Genomic DNA, 18,432 nt, shown 5'->3' with positions numbered 1-18,432 from the left:
AACCTCGTACAACACCTTTGCCCAAAGTCTAAGTGAGGTAGGACATGACCGTTTCCTCTTCAGGATGCGCTACGGTTGGATTTCTACTAGGAACCCACGCGGTCAAGAGTGTTTTGCTGAGATGGTGTTTTTCCAACATTATGCATCACGAGGAACTTCTGATTTTGTTTCTTAAGGGTTTTTGTGTGGGCTTTTGGGGGAAGGTTGGGTTTTGTTTGTTTGTTTTTTTGTTTTTTTTTCTTTAGGATTCTATTTATTGATTGGAGAGGGAGAGAGAGGGGGACAGATTTTGAAGCAGGCTCCAGAGTGAGTCCAGAGCCCAAGGCAAGGCTCAATCTCTCGACTCTGGGTTCACAATTTGAGCCAAAACCAAAATGTCAGATGCTCAATGGAGCCACCCAGGTGCTCCCCGTCTTGTTGTTTCATAATAACCTTGTTGGCTGTTTTTGCACAGTCTACAATCCACCCACCGAGCCCTCCTTTCACTGAAGTTGGCTTGCTGTAAGCTCTAACAAATTCAGGTTGCTCCCACTTTCGGCTCTACTGTTTTAGCATCCCTGCTCTCTCCAGAGGTTACCCCCCCCCGCCCCGTCTGTGGGGGATACGGATTGAGGACCTCCTCGTGGGCACATGCAATTGCAAATCGTACGGATTCCTCATAGAGCCGCCCCGCATTGCTACGATCATGATCACGTTGCATTTTTTCAATTAGATGCAGTAAGACAGTCCCAGGAACTCCGGATACAATAGAACAGATGTAATCCTAGAGTCAACAGAAGTGATGCAAATGTGGTCTGCCTCTCAAGACACTTTTTTGCCCTGTACTCACCCTCCCTTGCAGTAAGAGGATTCGATGCCTACAGGGGGAGGCGAAGGGGGCCTGCAGGTGCTGTGTGGCCTGGTATAGTGGGTCAGGAGGGAGCTAGGTCAGCAGGAGACGCACCTGCTTCCTCCCTGCAGGGAACCCTCATAAGGGAGCCGGGGGGTGACCCAAACCCAGGGATGAGCACAAACTACTATACTTTATTTCTCTGCACATTTAACTATTTTTTAAAGATCTTTTACTTATTTATTGGAGAGAGAGAGTGCACGGGAGTGGGAAGGCAGAACAGAAGCAGAGTCCCCGATGAGCAGAGGGTTCGATCCCAGGACCCCGAAACCGGACTCCAGCGGACGCTTCCCCGACTCAGCCACCCAGGCGCCCCTGAACATTGAACGATTACTTAATTTCCATGTAACTCAGACTTTCCTCCTGGGTGGACTTCACCCTTCCCCTCGGACAGAACAATTTTCTCCCGAGACAACCTGCTGGGATCCGTTTCAGCTGCTTTCCCTGAAATCTGGGCTAAGAGACCCAAGTTGAGCACAAAGAAAGATGCTGGCCTTAGGGGGCATTTTTTGGTATTTGCTTTTTGTTTGTTTGTTTTTTTTTTTTTTTAATGTTTGTTTTTGCAAATGTCTACTTTTCACTGCTTCTAGTTCTCTAATGGCATGAATTCCCAATCATTCTCCGTGGTAGGATCCTAACAGTATGAGCTCTTTGTACAGAATGAGCTCACAGGTGAGTGGTTTTATATACATACATATATATGTCCCCCTGGTGTCCCTTAGGCCAGGCTTCTTATCCCCAAGGCTTCAGGTTGCCACCCTACCCTGTCTGGTACATCTTCAGCTGTCTGTCCGCCTCTAGGACTTTGTCCTGGTTCAAGCGGGTAAAATGTCCCAGTGTTGCCATTGTCATCTGCAAACTATAAAAATGAACCTGACTGCTAACATCGAAGCTCTACAGACCTGGCAATTTGGCCTTGAACTACTTATCGGCATTGGACTAAACCATTACTTATTTAATTTATGTATTTAATTTATTTATTTAATGAAGCCATTATTTAAGGCACATTGATCAGCACTGAATTAAGCCATTGTTTTCCTTAACAGGGAACATAGGACGTGAGAGATGAAACCCATAAAAACATTCACAGACACACACACACACACACACACACACAGGAAGAGAGATGCTGACATAAAACGTTTTTGTTCCTAATCATAAGACTGTCATTCACGTTTTACTGTTTCTACCCACCGCACAACGTTTTTTCTTGAATATCGATGATTGAAGGGCAAAATGGCATTGTTGTACAGATGGTCACGTGGATAATAAACAAAAAATAAGCAATGGGGTCTTCTTTGTATGGCTACTTCTTAGCCTTCAACAGATATTGAATAAATAAACGTAATAGGGAGGAAAAAAATACCCAGTTGATTCCTGCAGATTACCCTAGCAAGGGAACCACTCTCCAAAATCTCACTCTCTCTCAGTTCCATTGGCTCATCTGTCGGTAAAATATTGGGGCGCCTGGGTGGCTCCGTGGGTTAAAGCCTCTGCCTTCAGCTCAGGTCATGATCTCAGGGTCCTGGGATCGAGCCCCGCATCGGGCTCTCTGCTCAATGGGGAGCCTGCTTCCCCCTCTCTCTCTGCCTGCCTCTGCCTACTTGTGACCTCTGTCTCTGTCAAATGAATAAATAAAATCTTAATATATATATATATATATATATATATATATAGAGAGAGAGAGAGAGAGATAGATAGATATACACACACACACACACACACACACACACACATATATATATATAGTATAAGGATTCTCAGAACAATTCCATGATGATCGTTATGTAATTTGGATAACACTCATTATGAAGAATGTCGAATTATCTGTCACGTCCCTGACTCCATTCGTGGGAGGCTGCTGGAGTCCTTTACTGGCCTGTCTGCAGAGTAACATCCTAGAGTCGGGTAGGACAGGCAAGGTTCTCCAAACTGGGTGGAACTGGGATCCTCCTCAGGAAAGAGTCTCGGATTTGGAGCTCTTCCCATCCGTGGGTAGCACTTTTGTATGATATTTGAGAGAATTGCCACCAGAAAAAATAAAATAAAAAAAAATAAAATAATAATAATAATAATAATAATAAAACCTCTCTCCTGGACGTCATATACAAGAATCTCCAGCTCGGCCATCCGAGTGGCATGCCCTATTGAGGTTGGTGCGTGAAGCCAGAAGATGGATAAACGTCATGGATAAAAGACAGTCTACTGATGGGGGCACCTGGATGGCTCTGTGGTTTAAAGCCTCTGCCTTCACCTGAGGTCATGATCTCAGGGTCCTGGGATTGAGCCCCTATTGGATTCTCTGCTTTCCCCTCTCTCTCTCTGCCTGCCTCTCTGCCTACTTGGGATCTCAGTCTGTCCAATAAATAAAATCTTGAAAAAAAAAAGAGAGAGAGAGAGAGAGTTTCTACCAAGGTGGCCAAGTATGAGATGACTATCTGTGATTTTTCAATCTCTGAGGCTCAGGGACAGTGGGATTCCTGGCACTGGTCACATTTTGGGTCCGCTGACCGAGCTTACTATTGCCTCGTGTGGATTTTCATAAGGACCCCCAGGAAACGGCTGGGATGGGCGAGAACACGTCCACCACCTAGGGCTCGCGCAACAAGCACACCCAAAAGCGTCTCGGGGGCGCACCCTTCTTAACAGAGTCCAAGTCATCAGCTTTATGCCTGTATTTACTCACAGGTTTGCCGAAACGAAAACCAGTGTTTTACAAATATGGGGTTTGACAGCTTTGAGAAAGAGAACCAGCCACACACATATGGCCTGTGAAGATTTCTTTCAGATCCTCGTGGGAGCTCTTTGCGGTTGTGATTTGCTACCGTCTCCTGACGAGGGGAATCTCTGCATCTTATCTAGTTACGTCTCTGATTCCTTCAGCCTGGTAAGGAGCCATGAGACCACATCACTCCCCCAAATCGGGAGACAGCTCAGAAGCAAAGGGAAGGCAAAGAAAGAAAGGCAGAACCCATGCTACACACCCCAAACAGGAGGGGTGACACATGCATGAGCCAAAGACCTTAACCACGTTCTTATGAGCACATCGGAGAGTTCTGGCATATTCCAAACCCATCTCTTTACTACCAGCCCTGAACATCTGCCCTAGCCTGCAACTGGCCCATAGAACACGTTCCACCAAAGAGCTCCAGGGAAGAGGGGAGGAGCAAACCCAAAGACCAGAGCTCTAGTGCAGAAAGAAGCTAGTTTCCAGAAAAACACAGAAATAACCTCAGTCATGCGATTTCTTTCCTGCCAGGGCCAAGGAGCTCCCCTCCTGAGGGCACCATATTGGTTTATCATGTTGACCCAAGCCACCAAGACAGTGAGTCAACAGAACCCATCACACGGTGGGCAGAGGGCTCCACAGACGAGAGCCGTGGCCACCATACCATCAGATGGTCTCCACCCTTTTTGTATGGTATGCTTTTATTCTTTTCTTTTTTCTTTTTTGGAGTATCATTGACACACAAGTAGTTTCAGGTGGTCAGTGTTTTTGGAGAAGAGCACAAGTTGCCTATGCACCCAGGCAGGTAAGATCCATGGCTAGCCACATGGTCCCACAGACAGAAGAAGTCCCAAGCAGTTCACAAAAGCACACGAAATGCGAATCCATTGCATTTCCGTGAGTACTACAATGTGCTTGCCATCACGTGTGGGTAACAGATTTCCCAAGCTGTAGTTTCTGTGCACCCTTCTCCGTCGATACTGGAGACCAGCGTGCAAATGCACTCGCCACAGACAATACTTTCTTCTGGAAAATGCAGGCCTGTCTATCACCCTAGATCTACCAATGTACTCTATGTGTATGGTACTTTTGATGTTTAATGCTTACAGTATTTTTGATACAGTCATTTATCCTGTAGGCTGTATATTTACCAAAAAACTATACAATACATAATTGTGTGTATATATGTATCTAAAATGAATTCATTCATCGAGATATCTAAAAGCTAAAGCAGAGATGTATAAAAGCCTTTCAATGAACTGCGAGATAGACCAAGTTTAAATGATGAAAGCTTTCTCCATCAATTACCTAAATTGCATGGAAAAACAAGTTTATAAATGAATAACACACAAGGACAATTAGGAGTGCATATAAATGTAATCTTAAACCCTAGTAATAGTATACGTATTTACATAGAATTCGGCGAGCTAAATAATGCAAGGTTTCTAGATATAGTTTGCAAATAACATTATTTTATGCAAGAACAGCTCGTAGTTGGGGCACCTGAGGGGCTCAGTGGGTTAAGCATCTGCCTTCAGCTCAGGTCATGATCTCAGGGTCCTGGGATGGAGCCCCCCAGGCCATCAAGCTCCCTGCTCAGTGGGGAATCTGCTTCCTTCTCCCTCTCTGCCTCTGTGTTTCAAATAAATAAGTTTAAAAAAAAAAAAAAGAAAGAAAGGAAAACGGGCCTTGGCTACATTTGTGCATCTGGGCATCTGTGTGTTGGTAAACACACACGTTTCAATCATTACCACATTCCTTTAGCCCACAAGGGCATTACTGACTGACTTAGAAAAGCAGGTGAGAAACCCTCCCCAAGGTTTCTGAGAGCAATACCCATTCCGTGTCGCAGACCAGCCAAGGAAGGCAACCCTGGTCCCTGCCCCAGCTCTGAACCAAGCCTCGGTGATGCTGAAATGCGAAACAAGGAAAGCGACCCTGAGAGCAAATCCCATCAGGACGATGGGAACAGAGCAAGAGACCTTTGCCACACTTTGCAAAAAAGAAGCCTCAGCCTTCTCAGTGCGGTTTCCAGTCAGCGCCACTCAGGGTCAGTACCCGTGGTTCTTTGTTTCAAGGGTCCAAAACCCCAGCAAGGAATGTGACGTCAAACTCACCAAGTCGTTTGTTTTTATGGTCCAAAAAGAGCAGGCCAAGGTGCACGCTTCAAAGAGGGGGCACTTTGCAAAAATTTGCAATCTTTGTATCCTTTGCTCTTCCCCGGTGGCAGGGACACAGTGGGGGCAGGGGAGGGGGCACAATGGGGGGGGGGGGCACAACCAACAGAAACGAAAAAGGGTAATGGAGCCTAGGGGAGCAGCTAATGCTGGCCGGTGTGTAACTTACTCAAATTCCAAGATTCATAGAGGGCAATGGTGCTTGTCAGGGGGCTTGGGAGACCGAGAAAGGGGCTTTAGGAATTAATGAGCGTCATCTCTTAGCTAAGCCAGATGAGCAAATGTGAGACTTGAGCAGCACAACCCCCGACCCAGTGTTAGCAACACGGTGCCGTTCGCTGGAAAGTTTGCAAAGAGGCCAGAACTCAGCTCCTGTGTTCCTACCCCAATAACCTAAAATCTCAACATGCACCTAGGATGATAACTTCCAGGCCCAGGTAACTCATCATGCCGTGAGGAATTGGCCTTTCGGAACCAGAAGTCTCAGCAGCACGAACAGGCAGAACCAAGAAGGTCCCATTGTCCTCCCAAAATAGCCCTCGGTTCCTGTAGCAAATCACTATTTATAGAACATTCATCTTAAAGAAAGGCACCCAAACACTGGATTGTTTCCACACATTTCCACACACCTAGGAAAGCACAAGCCATTTCGTTAGCACCACCCCGCATAAAGATCTGTCTCCTGGAGACTGATTTCGACGAGGTTTAAGGCTTCCTGCTTCCTCGTTTTCTCCCTAAATGATGCAAAGGTGATGCTTTCTCCACTCGGGAATCGGTTCACTACAGCTTCATGTTACTGTGTAGGTTATGTTCGTTGGGGTTCACTTTGTTTTCCTGAAGGTATCCCTTCTGGGAGGAAGAGAGGGCTGGGCGAGATACAAGGCCCATTCTGGAAACTGGCCAGTTTGCACGGGCACACAGAGCTCAGGCAGGCACACCCCTGACCAGGGAACTCTACACTCAAGTGTCTGGACTTTGAAGGGAGCCCTGGACCAACGGGCTGTGCCCCGCGGGCAAGCTTCCATTGTTGTGATTTTAAGAGCCTTTTACCTTTGTTGAGTTGTAACTACTGCAGAGAGAAAAGCTTGGCCTACAGGTCTGTGCAAAGGCAGGCCACGGCGAAATGGCAAACCTGTACGGCCTTGATTTCTGCGCCCTGCTCATTTCTGCTCCTCCATCCTCCCCGAGAAAAAGGAGGGCTGCCCATCCTACCACTCACACGGCAAAGAACAGCGAAGGCTTGGAAAGGCCCCATGTAGATTGTTTAGAGAAAAATGACAAATCGGGAAAACATTCGTGGGGGGGGGGGGTGGCCCCTAAATGGGCAAACGCCATCCATGGCGTCGGGAACTGCTAGCTGGTGAGCCTCAGAAATCCGTTGTTACCGCACGGAGGGCACAGCCTGTCTTCAGATCATTAGTACTATTTAACGTAATGAAGGAGAACAGGACGTCTGTGCTCCCAAAAAATTAAATAAATAAATAAAAACGATGCGACTTGTTTCATCGAATCCCTGAACGTATTTTTTCTCATTGGGGAACCTAACATCTATTGTAAACGTGGAAAACCTTATAGAAAGAAACACAGAGTGGTTTATATACTGCTCCCCCCCCCACACCCAAAAAAAAAAAGAAAAGAAAAGAAAAAGTGTTCCTGACAGTTAAAATCCACATACTGTAATCGGCTCCCCCCATGTTTGGGATTTAAGTATACTTGAGTCAGAAAAGCCTATCTGCCGGCTGAGGATTTAGGGACGTCAAATATGTTTATCCTGAAACGTCATTGGAGTGAGATACATTCCATCAACAAGTTGCCGTCCTCATCATACTCAGCCACGTACTCCGTGTTATCAAATACGGAGCTGGACTTCCAACCACAGACTCTTTAACAGAAGCCGGATTCCCAGGCACTTGAATGTTTACTTTTGTAACAACCATCGCCAGGCTTTTTTTTTTTTTTTTTTTTTTCTCCCCTCCCTGTGGTCGGGGCATAAGAGGGACCATATTCTAAAGAGTTCTGAAAAAGACCCTTGCACATTCTGAATGCAACGTAACAGGCTTAGCCAGGAAGCACGCTATCCCTTGAGCCGAGACCAGAAGCTTTCCACAAATTACTACAAAGGAACCCAAATGAAAAGGCCAAGTTCAGAAAGAAAGAGAAACCGCCATATACTTATCATTAGTCTACACATTCCATGCCTCCCCCCCACCCATAAAAAACTTGCCACAATCCTCAAGTTCATTCACTTGCAAATTTAGCAACAGCTCTGTACCTGCCTTATGCACCTCCTGGGGCAATCAGTTACGTACCAAGGATCTTTTCTATTCTTAGATTTGCTCAAAATCGGCTGGACCGCAGCATTTAAGACCAAACGTACATTCAGCAATATTTGTTGAAGGAAAAAAAAAAAAAATACAAAGGAAAGCAACCGTTCCTTTACCCCAGGAAAACAGGTCAAAACACCTTAAAGCCGGCCTCGGATCCCAGCTATTATTATGAAAATACAATTATCATTCAGTTCCTGCTCCACATCATCCCGGGTTCCCCCCCCCCCCAAGAACACAAGTCTCTCATCTGAATTCAGGGATTTAAACTGATGAAGTAATTTTCCACTTGCTACAACTGGTCCTGATCATTTTCCTCCACGCCAAAATGATACTCTTGAAAACTGTTATAGCTCCAAATTTATGCCATACATTTCAGCCATATATATATATGGCCATATATATATATAGCATTTCCTTGGATAACACAATTCTGGAAGTCTACTCTGAAAAAAAAAAAAAAGATACATAGTTGCAGAGCCTTCCCTACCCCCTGGTGAAATTCTTATGTTCCCATATGGGGACAAAAACAAATACAAAATCTAGATTTTTTTTTTTTTTTTCCTTCTGGAAATAAGGGATGGATGCCAGCATGGGCTATTAACGTGTTCTCTAGTGTTCCGTGCACACAAGGAAACCTATCCTGAGATTTTTTTTTTTTCACGCTTCCTGTTAACCTCTTCCCACAGACAACTCAAGGCACGTAATACTTTTGCACTCTCCCCCCCCCCCTTTCCCCACCGCCCCCACAAAAAGTGCAGATTTCGGTGCAATGTGCTCATTTCTCTGCGTTCTGCCACCCTCGAGGAAGCCGGCGAGCACGTCTCTTCCCACCGTGGAGCCGTGTGAGCGGCGGAGGTTGGCTTTGTTCTGACGGGAAGTCGGATCTGTTTTCTCCCCTGGACCTTGAATTTCTGGCCGCAGGACGTACCTCCCCACTCGGGCTCCAGCCGGCCCCTGTGTGTTCCCTGCGGAACGCCCACACAGGCTGCAAATTCTGCATCAGGATAACTAGGTCTCCCTCAACTTTTTTTTTTCCTCCTTGTCTGCGTCCATGAAATCTTGCTAAGTGCTGACTCTGGGCATGGCCCTCGCTCGCCCCACCTCTCACTAGAAGGCAGTTCAGGCAACGCGCCCTTGATGCCGAAGCCAGAGATCCCCTTCTCAAAGCATAGGATATGAGCACAGAAAACCGTCCCCCCCCCTCCCCAACTGACCAAATTGGGGGGGGGGGGTGGCCAAATCACAAGCAGAATCCATACTACCACCTTGTGGATTCTGCTCGCAAGGACAGCACCTGCTAGGTTTAAGAACCCCCACCCAGCAGCCCTCACCCCACATTTCCTAAGTTGGTCCAAAAGCAAGACTGGGATCCGCGGTGCCCGCTCGCCCCACACTCGCCGGCGCGCTCGGGTTCGGGCGCTCCGCGCGCCCCCGGCGCCTGGCCCGAGCTGCGGCCGCGACCCTCCGCAGGAGCCGTCCCCCCCACAGCAGATGCCCTCCTCCCGGACCCCAATGCGGCCTCCGGCGCCCCCTCCCCAGCCCCGCGGCTCCGACAATACACAGACGCACACCTGCAGGTCGGTTGAGCACAAGGAGTCCGAGCGAGCACCAGCCGCAGCCAAAAAAAAAAAAAAAAAAAAAAAAAAAAAAAAAAATGCATAAAATAAAGGCAGCGAGGCTTTGCTGGGGCAGGGCGGGAGGACGCAGAGGCCGTGCCCCGCGCCCTCCCGGCCGGACGCGCGCTCCCAGGTGGTCCCGCGGGCCCGGGGTGCGAGGCTCCGGGCGCCCCCGCCCCCGCCCCCGCCCCGGGAAGAAAGGGCGCTGTGTCTGGCGGCGAGCAGGCGCCGGAGTGCTGCGCCCGGGCCCAGGGCTGCGCGCCGCACGGGGCCCCGATCCCGGCGCGCGGACCCCGGGGCCGGCCCGCGAGACCCGCGCGCAGCACTCGGAGCCCGCGCGCCCTCTCCGGGCCGAGGGAGCCCGGGCAGGGTGGGAGGCGCGCGCGGGGAGACGGGGGGCGTCAAGCAGGCAGACGGGCGAGCGCGCCCAGGGAGGCGGCGGGCGTCCGGGAGAGCGGGCGGGGGAGGGGACAGCCGAGGGGTCGGCCGCGCGGCCGCGGACCTGGGCCCTGCCCCCACCCCCGCCTGCCCGCGGCCCCGCGCCCCTGCCCCGGCGCAGGATCTGCAGCCTCGCGACACGGCGCCCCTTCCCACCCCCGCCCGCACGTCCGCAGGTCGGGCCACGCGGGTGAGGGCGCAGGCGGAGGGGCGCCGCCGCGGCCTGGGGGAGGGGGCGGGACTCAAGTTCGCCGGCTGCCTCCGGGGTCGCTCAGCCCGGCGCCCATTCCCCGCTGTGCCCCCGCCCCCGCCTCGGGCATCCCGGAGCTGGATCTTCGCGACCCCCTCTGCCCACTGGAGTGGGAGGGGGGCCAGGCCGAGTCGCGCGGGATTGGGGTGGGGGGGCAGTCATCGGCCGCGGAAGCCGGGGGTTGGGGGGCAGGAGGGAATTTGTAGCGCGGGACGGCGGAGAGCTTGGGATGGGGGTTTCTGCTGGGTTCCCCGAGGCCAAGGGGTGGGGGGCACATATAGGAAGCGACTCCTACCTCCAGACCCCTACCTCCAGCGCAGGCCAGGGGACCGGCCGGCCGTGCGCCCCGCGAGCTCTGCTCCCGGGAGCCGGTTTCTCTGTGGGCAGCGACTTGGGGTCGGCATCCCCCGGAGACCCAGCTAGGGCGCCGGGCGCCCGTTCCCGCAGCGACCAACTTTTGTGGTCCTGCAGACACGCAGGCGGCGCGGGGATGCTGCTCGCCAGGCAGCTGCGCGCCCCCCGAAAAGGTCCAGGCCAGACCCAAAGGCTCCCGAAGCTGCAAAACACCGCCGCCACCAACCCCCCCCCCCCAACCACCACCGTTCCGCCGCCTGCCTCCCCCCTACCCACACGCACGGGAAAAGGGGGGCCTGGAGCCCGCTCCCCGGCTTTGCAGAACCCGCTCGAAGATACCGTCATTGGGCTTCCACTCGGGGTCTCCGGCGCGCCCGGGTCGCTCCCCAGCAAAGCCCAGCCAGGTCCTAATCAATCACGTGCGTTATTTCGTGTATCACATCAGCCGTCATCTTCGACGAGGCCGGCAGAGGATGGAGGAAAAAAAAAAAAAAAATCGCTTAATGCAACCTCGGCCAAGCCTGTTTTCCTTTTTTCCCTCTCTGGTTAACCCCCCCCCCCCGCCCCCCGCAAAAGAAAGCCGCTTGGGAGCTGGTAGCTGACAGTTTTCTTAAAGAAGAAGGAGGAAGGGGGGTGGGGAGGGGAGAGAGAGAGAGAAAAGGGAGGAAAAAAAAAAAAAAAAAAAGCCAAAAAAGCTCGTGGCGGCTCACAGTCTCCAGAAGTAGCCCTGTCTTTATCTCCAGTCCCGGTTTGCAGAGAACTGACGCTTTGCTCGAGCTCTCCCTCTACTGCAGATAATTTTTTTTTTTCCTCCTCTCCCCGCCACACTCTTCTGTTTATTCGTATGTAAGACAGCGCTACTTTGTAAACACATCACACACGGCCCCAGGGCCGTTCAAAGAGCTGATTGCAGCAAAATACTTCCAAACCCCGGGGAGGGGGGGGGGGGTCTCAATTTTTTTTTTTTTTTAAGTCAAAAGGAAAAAAAAAAAAATTAAAAATGCAATGTTAGTGTGGATCTGTGCATGAAGCTGGCACGGGACCAGCCCCACATATCCGTCCACACTCCCACCCACACCGAAGAAATGGAGCGGCAGATGGGCGCAAGTCTTGTCCGAATTTCCAAAATAAAATGAAAGAAAAGGCCTGGAGGAAGTGGAACTCGAGCGCCTTTGGGGAGGCTCTGGCTGGGGCGCACACGCACGTCCCAGTGTTGAAAAGGCTTGGAAAATGCATCCATAACCCAGAGACCCATCTTAACCCGGCACCTACCTTAGTCGCGGAAGGGCTGCGTTGGCAGGAACGGCTGTTTTCCACACATCCAGATTTTTCTAGGGAACCCTGACGGAGGGCAGGATTCGGGAAGGCTGTGTTGAGTCCGGGAGTCTGGGCTTTTTCCAATCCACCCCCTCCCCTTCCCTAGATCTGCTCCTCCAGAGGAATGTGGGGACCACCGCCGCGGCCGTTGGGAGGAAATTCGTTGTTTCGGCCCCAAAGAGGAGGAAAAAGCCACCCAGTGAGAGCAGGAAGGGCAGAGCGGGGTCTGAATGAGAGCTCTGTGCGGAGAGACAGAGACGGGTCTGCCAGGGAGAGGGGAGACTGGCGAGAGAGCTCCTGATGTCTCCCCGATCCCCCTCTGCTATTGGACCAAACTGAATGAATTTTACAAAGGCAGCAGCCAATGGATCTCCGCACTGGGTCCCATCACTACAGAAACCACATCCACCGCTACAAGCCAATGCAAAGAGCAGCTAATCCCAGTGCAAACCAGCTGTAACAGAGATCCCCGGGGCCAGGGTGGCGAAACAGGTGAGCGCGTCACGCGGGGCCACCATGCCACTGGGGCGCGGAACAAAGCTGGCTGCCGCCGGGGTTGGTTCTGCCCTCCTCCACCCCAAACACGCTACAGTATTTGCAAACATCTTTAACTCTTGGAGGGTTTGCACCGCAAGAAGGCTGGCAGAGAGGAGCCCTGCGGTTGGGCTGACGAATATGTTACTGTAACAGGGTGGTGGTGTGGTTACGCTGGAAGCAACAGTATCTTTTTTTTTTTTTTTTTTTTTTTTTTTTTGCATCAAATTGCAATGGAAGGTCTGTGAAGGACAGAGCCTCCCTGACGCCCAGGTGATGGGCCCATACCTTTTGTTTGCTTCTTTTCTGACACAGTCATGTTTTGGATGAATACAGCACTGGAAGAGGTTTTTAGGATTTGGCCCGTTATATAGTTTAACACCTCAACCCTGCTTCCAGGGTCCAGTTAATCCTTCCCTGGCCAACTTCAAGTTTGCCGGTAGGACCTGGTATGTCTCCTTGGCTTGGAGGGAGCTGGCTCTGCATGGGCCGTGTCTGAGGTCTCTAACCGATAAGTCAGGGGACGCTGTACCAACGCAGATGCTACAACCACATTGCTGGGGCTCGAGTTGCACACGACCTTAGGCGTGGATTTAAGTGTTCTGTCTCTGTCTCTGCATCTGTAAAATGGAGAAGATAGAAGTAGGGACTTGCTTGTGTCATCGTGATAGGAGCTAACCCAAGGACTCAACATACAAAAAGCTCTAAATCAGGGCTTGCTTTTCCTAAAATTATTTCACAGGATGTATCTATGGAAGGCTGTCTTTATTGAAGAAAAGGTATTTTTTAAAGATTTTTTATTTATTTATTTGACAGAGATCACAAGTAGGCAGAGAGGCCGGCAGAGAGAGAGGAGGAAGCAGGCTTCCTGCTGAGCAGAGAGCCCGATGCGGGACTCGATCCCAGGACCCTGGGATCACGACCTGAGCCGAAGGCAGAGGCTTTGACATATTGGAAAGTGGGTCCTATTCTGTGAATCTGAGAGATTACATCCGTCAAAGTGTGATTTAAAATCGGTCTTTTGTGGGTTTCTGGGGATGATTAAGTGAGATGCTATGTATGGAAACACCTTTTACCAAAAAGATGTATACAAATATGTCTGCATATGTATATATGCATATATATGCATATATATAACTTATTATATATAATAACATATATTTTTATTATATATACATATATATGTGGCATGTAAGTTATATATAATTTATTATATATTATATATATGACTTATATAATAAATTATATATAGGGACGCCTGGGTGGCTCAGTGGGTTAAGCCTCTGCCTTCGGCTCGGGTCATGATCTCAGGGTCCTGGGATGGAGCCGCACATTGGGCTCTCTGCTCAGTAGGGAGCCTGCTTCCTCTTCTCTCTCTGCCTCCTTGTGATCTTTGTTTGTCATATAAATAAGAATCTTTTAAAAAATAAGTTACATATAATAAATTATATAATAATAAAATAAGTCATATTTAATAAGTTATATATAATCTATTATATGTTATATATTATATAATAATATATTATACATATTATATACATTATATTATACATACTATATATGTTCATGTATACATATATAATACATATTATATAAGATAGATATATGTGTGTGTGTGTGTATATATATATCTCCAATAATAGAAGACATATGTATTTCCCGAAGCAGAGCTTGGAAAAAAGGACTCCACCCGAACACAATAGTTTATAGGAGGCTGGAAAGTTATTGGCTTTGCCAAGACTGTATTAATTAATAAACTGACTTATAAACTCAAGTATTCGTTGAACACAGGCATAATCCTAAACACCAAAAACGCCTTTGTGAGTTAGCTACCCCCATTTATTTTTGAAGAAGCATATGGTCTGGTGGGCATGGCGGCCAATCGTGTAAGGAAAGGAAATGATCCCAGGGTATGGGGAGAATGCTCTGATGCCTGAATTCATAGGGATCCGTGGAGGTGGGAATGCTGAAGGAAGGGTCTTTCTTTGAAAGAGAAGTACTTAGCCATTGATCAGCTGCAGAAGTTGACTCCAGGCACCAACAGGGCAGGTAAGACAAGAGGGTGAAGGTATGTTCTGGGACCTATGTGTAGAGGATGTTGAGTGCCATTGGGCACACACGTGGAATTTATCGTGTTGATGGGGGAGCGCTGGGTATGTGGTGTAACTCACAGTAGGACAGAAAGAATCGGATTTACATTTTAGGACAATCGCAGTGGAGAATGAGCTAGAGGGGACCAAACTCTGAAAACAAAGGAGATACTTTCTGAGTCTCTTGGGAGGGCGCGTGTCCTAGAGAAAGGATGTCCTGAGTAACAGAGAGAAGAAAAGGAAAACGGGAACTGATGTGGGTGTAGGAGAGGTCATGTCTAAATACGTTATGGCAGGCTAAAAAAGCAAAAGTGAACTTGGGCAGGGAAAGCTTGGATCCATGGGTAAGATCTTAATGTCTGTCTTAGTGTGGGGGTGGATTGGTTTAGTAGCAGACCTGTTTCCTGAGATCTGTTACCTGGTCTGAATGATTTTATTGTGCTGTAACAAAATACTTAAAAAAAAAAAAGAAGAAGAAGAAGAAAGAAATGCTCAGATCCCCCCCCAAAAATAATTTAGCAGGGTAATTTGTTAAGAAAAAGTGAATGTATGATTATATGAGTTTATAATTTTCCTAATCACATGAGAACAGGGTTGGAAGAAGAAGAACCAAAACACACGAGTTCTTACCCTGTTGGGAGAACAGATTGTAATGTGATGAGTGGAGTAGGAAAGATTTTAAATCCAGAATTCTGGGAGCGATAAGGGTATAATTCTTTATGCTCCCACTAGAAATCTAGTCGCACAGTGTGCGCCGAGATGAAGAAATAGGTCATGGAAAGATATAAACCCATGGCATACAAAGAAGAGCCATTGACATGAACTGAGTCTGGTTTGGAGGAAATGGAAGGAGCCTATGTCCACTGTACCTTTGCTCTTCTTAATGTTTCCATCTTGTTGCCTCCGTCCACCCAGTTCTGGGATGATGTTCGTGCTTCTGTGGGGTTCATACAATCAACCCTAAATGCAGTCTTGGCTAAACCAGTGGGCCATTGTATTACCAAGTCATGACTCAGCTAATACAAGGGTTACAAGACAGAAATATGACAAAGTCGAACAATAATTATTAATAAAATAGTAATATATACTACCTGATTCATTGCTACACAGTATTGGAGATATAAATGTGTATAATATACAAGATGCTTAAAGTCTAAGAGGGTGTTAAGTCAGTAAAATCCAAGGTAATGTGTGGTATACACCATCTTGGAAGCATATGAGAAGCATAACAAGCTTCCTGAAGGAGAGATGAGAAACTCTTTCATCTATAACTAAGGTTTTTCTGGGGACTTGGAGAGCAGAGGTGGGAAATCATTCCAAGTAAACATAGTCTGGAAGAGAGGAAAGAACCGGGAATAGAGATTTGGAAAGTTCAAGCCACCTAAGGACCCACGTTGTTAGCTTGTTCCATGCTTAGAACTCCTTGCTGAAGATCCAGATCTAGTGGGTCTTGAGTTAGCTCTAGGGACCTGTATTTTTGCTAAATGAATCTTTCATAGGAAGACTTTAAATTCAACCATGAACATACTAATGGTGGTGAGGTCGTGGTAGGTTCATAGCATTCCTGAAGAAGAATAATGAGACATCGGTCAGACCAAGTCCTGGAGGGTCATGGACATCCATTGACTGGAATCATGGCTGACTCTAGCCTATGAGAGGCACAGATTTACTTTCAGAGCGGGTTCAGGGTTTGGCTTCATCTTAGGGATAACCTATAGCAGGAACCTTCTAGAACAAGAGAGCCCAGTTAGTAGTCTTTTGTACCATTCACAATCTAAGGTAGCAATGGTAAACGTTAAAACCAAGAGGTGAGTGGAGTAATTGCAAGACTTGGAATCATAGAAGTTTGTTAATGATGGGCTGGGACCGTAGAATGAGAAGAGTCCAGAAGATGCCTTGATGTGGCAAGATGGAAAGGCTACGATCAATGATCATATGCAAAACCAAAAGAAGCTGAGTAGGAAGAAAACTGGAGACTTTGACTTGAGATGCTGAAAGAGCCCGTCAATGGTACTGGCACACAGACCTCGGAAGGTTGATATTTGATGGGAATAGAAAGCTTAAGAGTAGGGTCAGTAATTCTGACAGCAAACCAGATGCATGGGACACTTGGGATTTTGGTGTGTAAGAGAGAAAGTATTAGATTAAACGGAGAGACAGGTCTTTGGAGCAATCGACTTTGGAGTAGGCATCCAAAGGGCAGCCTGAACACGAACAGCAGCTTGGTCGTATCTGTTCAAGAGCTCTGGCAAAGCAAGGTGTGGTAGGGAATTCAAGGGAGGGGGTTCGACTCCCAGAGGACTGGGCAGGATTTCACTGTGTGCAGAGCGGCAGAAACTGCAGAAATCATAAGGGGAAGCATGCGAGACCACCGTTGCCTTTGGGAATCAACGGATTATTGATAGCCTTCTGCTGAATGCTGTAGGCAAGTTCATGAGTGGGATCCTGGGGATGAGGAAATTGAAGCCATGATGATAATCTTACGATGAAGGGGTTGGGGGACGGGGACTTGTTAGGACAAATTCAGAGGTAGGGGGATTGAGGTGGGGTTGTTCTTAAGTAACATGCTGATTGCTACTCTTATGCATTTATTTAATGATCATGAATCTGAGAACTATTGCTTATTCCAAGAACTTTTTCAAACACCTAAGATGGAAAAATAAGATGTGGTCTTTGCCCCTAAGTAGCTAATGCTGAAATATTTTCAATCAATGGCCTTTCTTATCAATACAACTGTCCCACTTTATTGTTATGCATCAATTTATTTGTTGCATTTTTTTTTTTGCATTCATTTACCACCGTGGACACACTCTTGGAAAAAAATCTCTGCCACATTATGATGGTAAATGCTTTGAGTGGCCATAGTCCTGTGAGACCAGGTCAGACCATGAATTTTAAGAAATTTGAGAAAAGATAGTAGATGAAGGGGCACCCAGGTGGTTCAGTGGGTTAAGGCCTCTGCCTTCGGCTCAGGTCATGATCCCAGGGTCCTGGGATCGAGCCCCGCATCAGGCTCTCTGCTCAGTGGGGAGCCTGCTTCCTCCTCTCTCTCTGCCTGCCTCTCTACCTACTGTGATCTCTGTCAAATAGATAAATAAAATCTTTTAAGAAAAGACTATGAAATAATGTTCATATGATAGATCAATAGATAGATGATAGATACATCTATACATATAGATATAGATAGAATACAGATATTGATATATAGATATAGAAATATCTGTGTATAGATGATAGATATATAATAAATGGATAGAGATTCAGACATATATTATGTATAACAAATATAACTAGATTTCATTATGTACTTAATTTATTATAGAATATTTAAGTAGTAATAGTCCCAAATTGGATCTAATGATTAGATTATAATAGGATGAACAATATAGGTTGAATAAGAGAAAATGGTGGTGCAAAGCTTAAAAATATTTACTCCCTTAGTGTTTTTACAAATAATTATTGTATATTCCAAAGTTGAGATATATATATGTGTGTGTGTGTGTGTATACAACCTTGCTATATATATAACCTTGTCCTTTCAATGATACAAAGAAAACTTCAGACCCCTCTTTGTTAAATTATAATGAATTTCAACCTCCTGTCAATCACTTAAGAGAGCTGTAAGGTACAGACCTTTTCTTCCTTGTTAATATAGTTATAGACACTTAACTGGGAAGAGACACAAGCAATTGTCTAATCCTCCCTCATCGAT

The 18,432-nt window shown here is 47.6% G+C and overlaps 1 protein-coding gene across 8 annotated transcripts in view; it reads right to left on the bottom strand.

The window, feature by feature from the left end:
* The window catches only part of LOC309856922 (neuroligin-4, X-linked), a 304,846-nt gene extending 292,242 nt beyond the window's left edge, over positions 1–12,604 (bottom strand). For 2 of the 8 annotated variants that reach the window (XM_082718712.1, XM_082718719.1), the window contains exons 1-2: positions 12,052–12,604; positions 11,119–11,231 (exon numbers count right to left, since the gene is read on the bottom strand). The gene's annotated coding sequence lies outside the window, so the exon portion shown is untranslated. The other 6 variants (XM_082718714.1, XM_082718713.1, XM_082718715.1 and 3 more) reach the window with 6 other exon arrangements.
* Between the last annotated feature and the right edge of the window lie 5,828 nt (positions 12,605–18,432).

The sequence above is a fragment of the Mustela nivalis genome, assembly GCF_964662115.1.
Source record: "Mustela nivalis genome assembly, chromosome: Y".
In the NCBI taxonomy this organism is placed as follows: domain Eukaryota; kingdom Metazoa; phylum Chordata; class Mammalia; order Carnivora; family Mustelidae; genus Mustela; species Mustela nivalis.
Note: the sequence above shows the minus strand (reverse complement) of the source record. Positions and strands in the feature narration are given on the sequence as shown.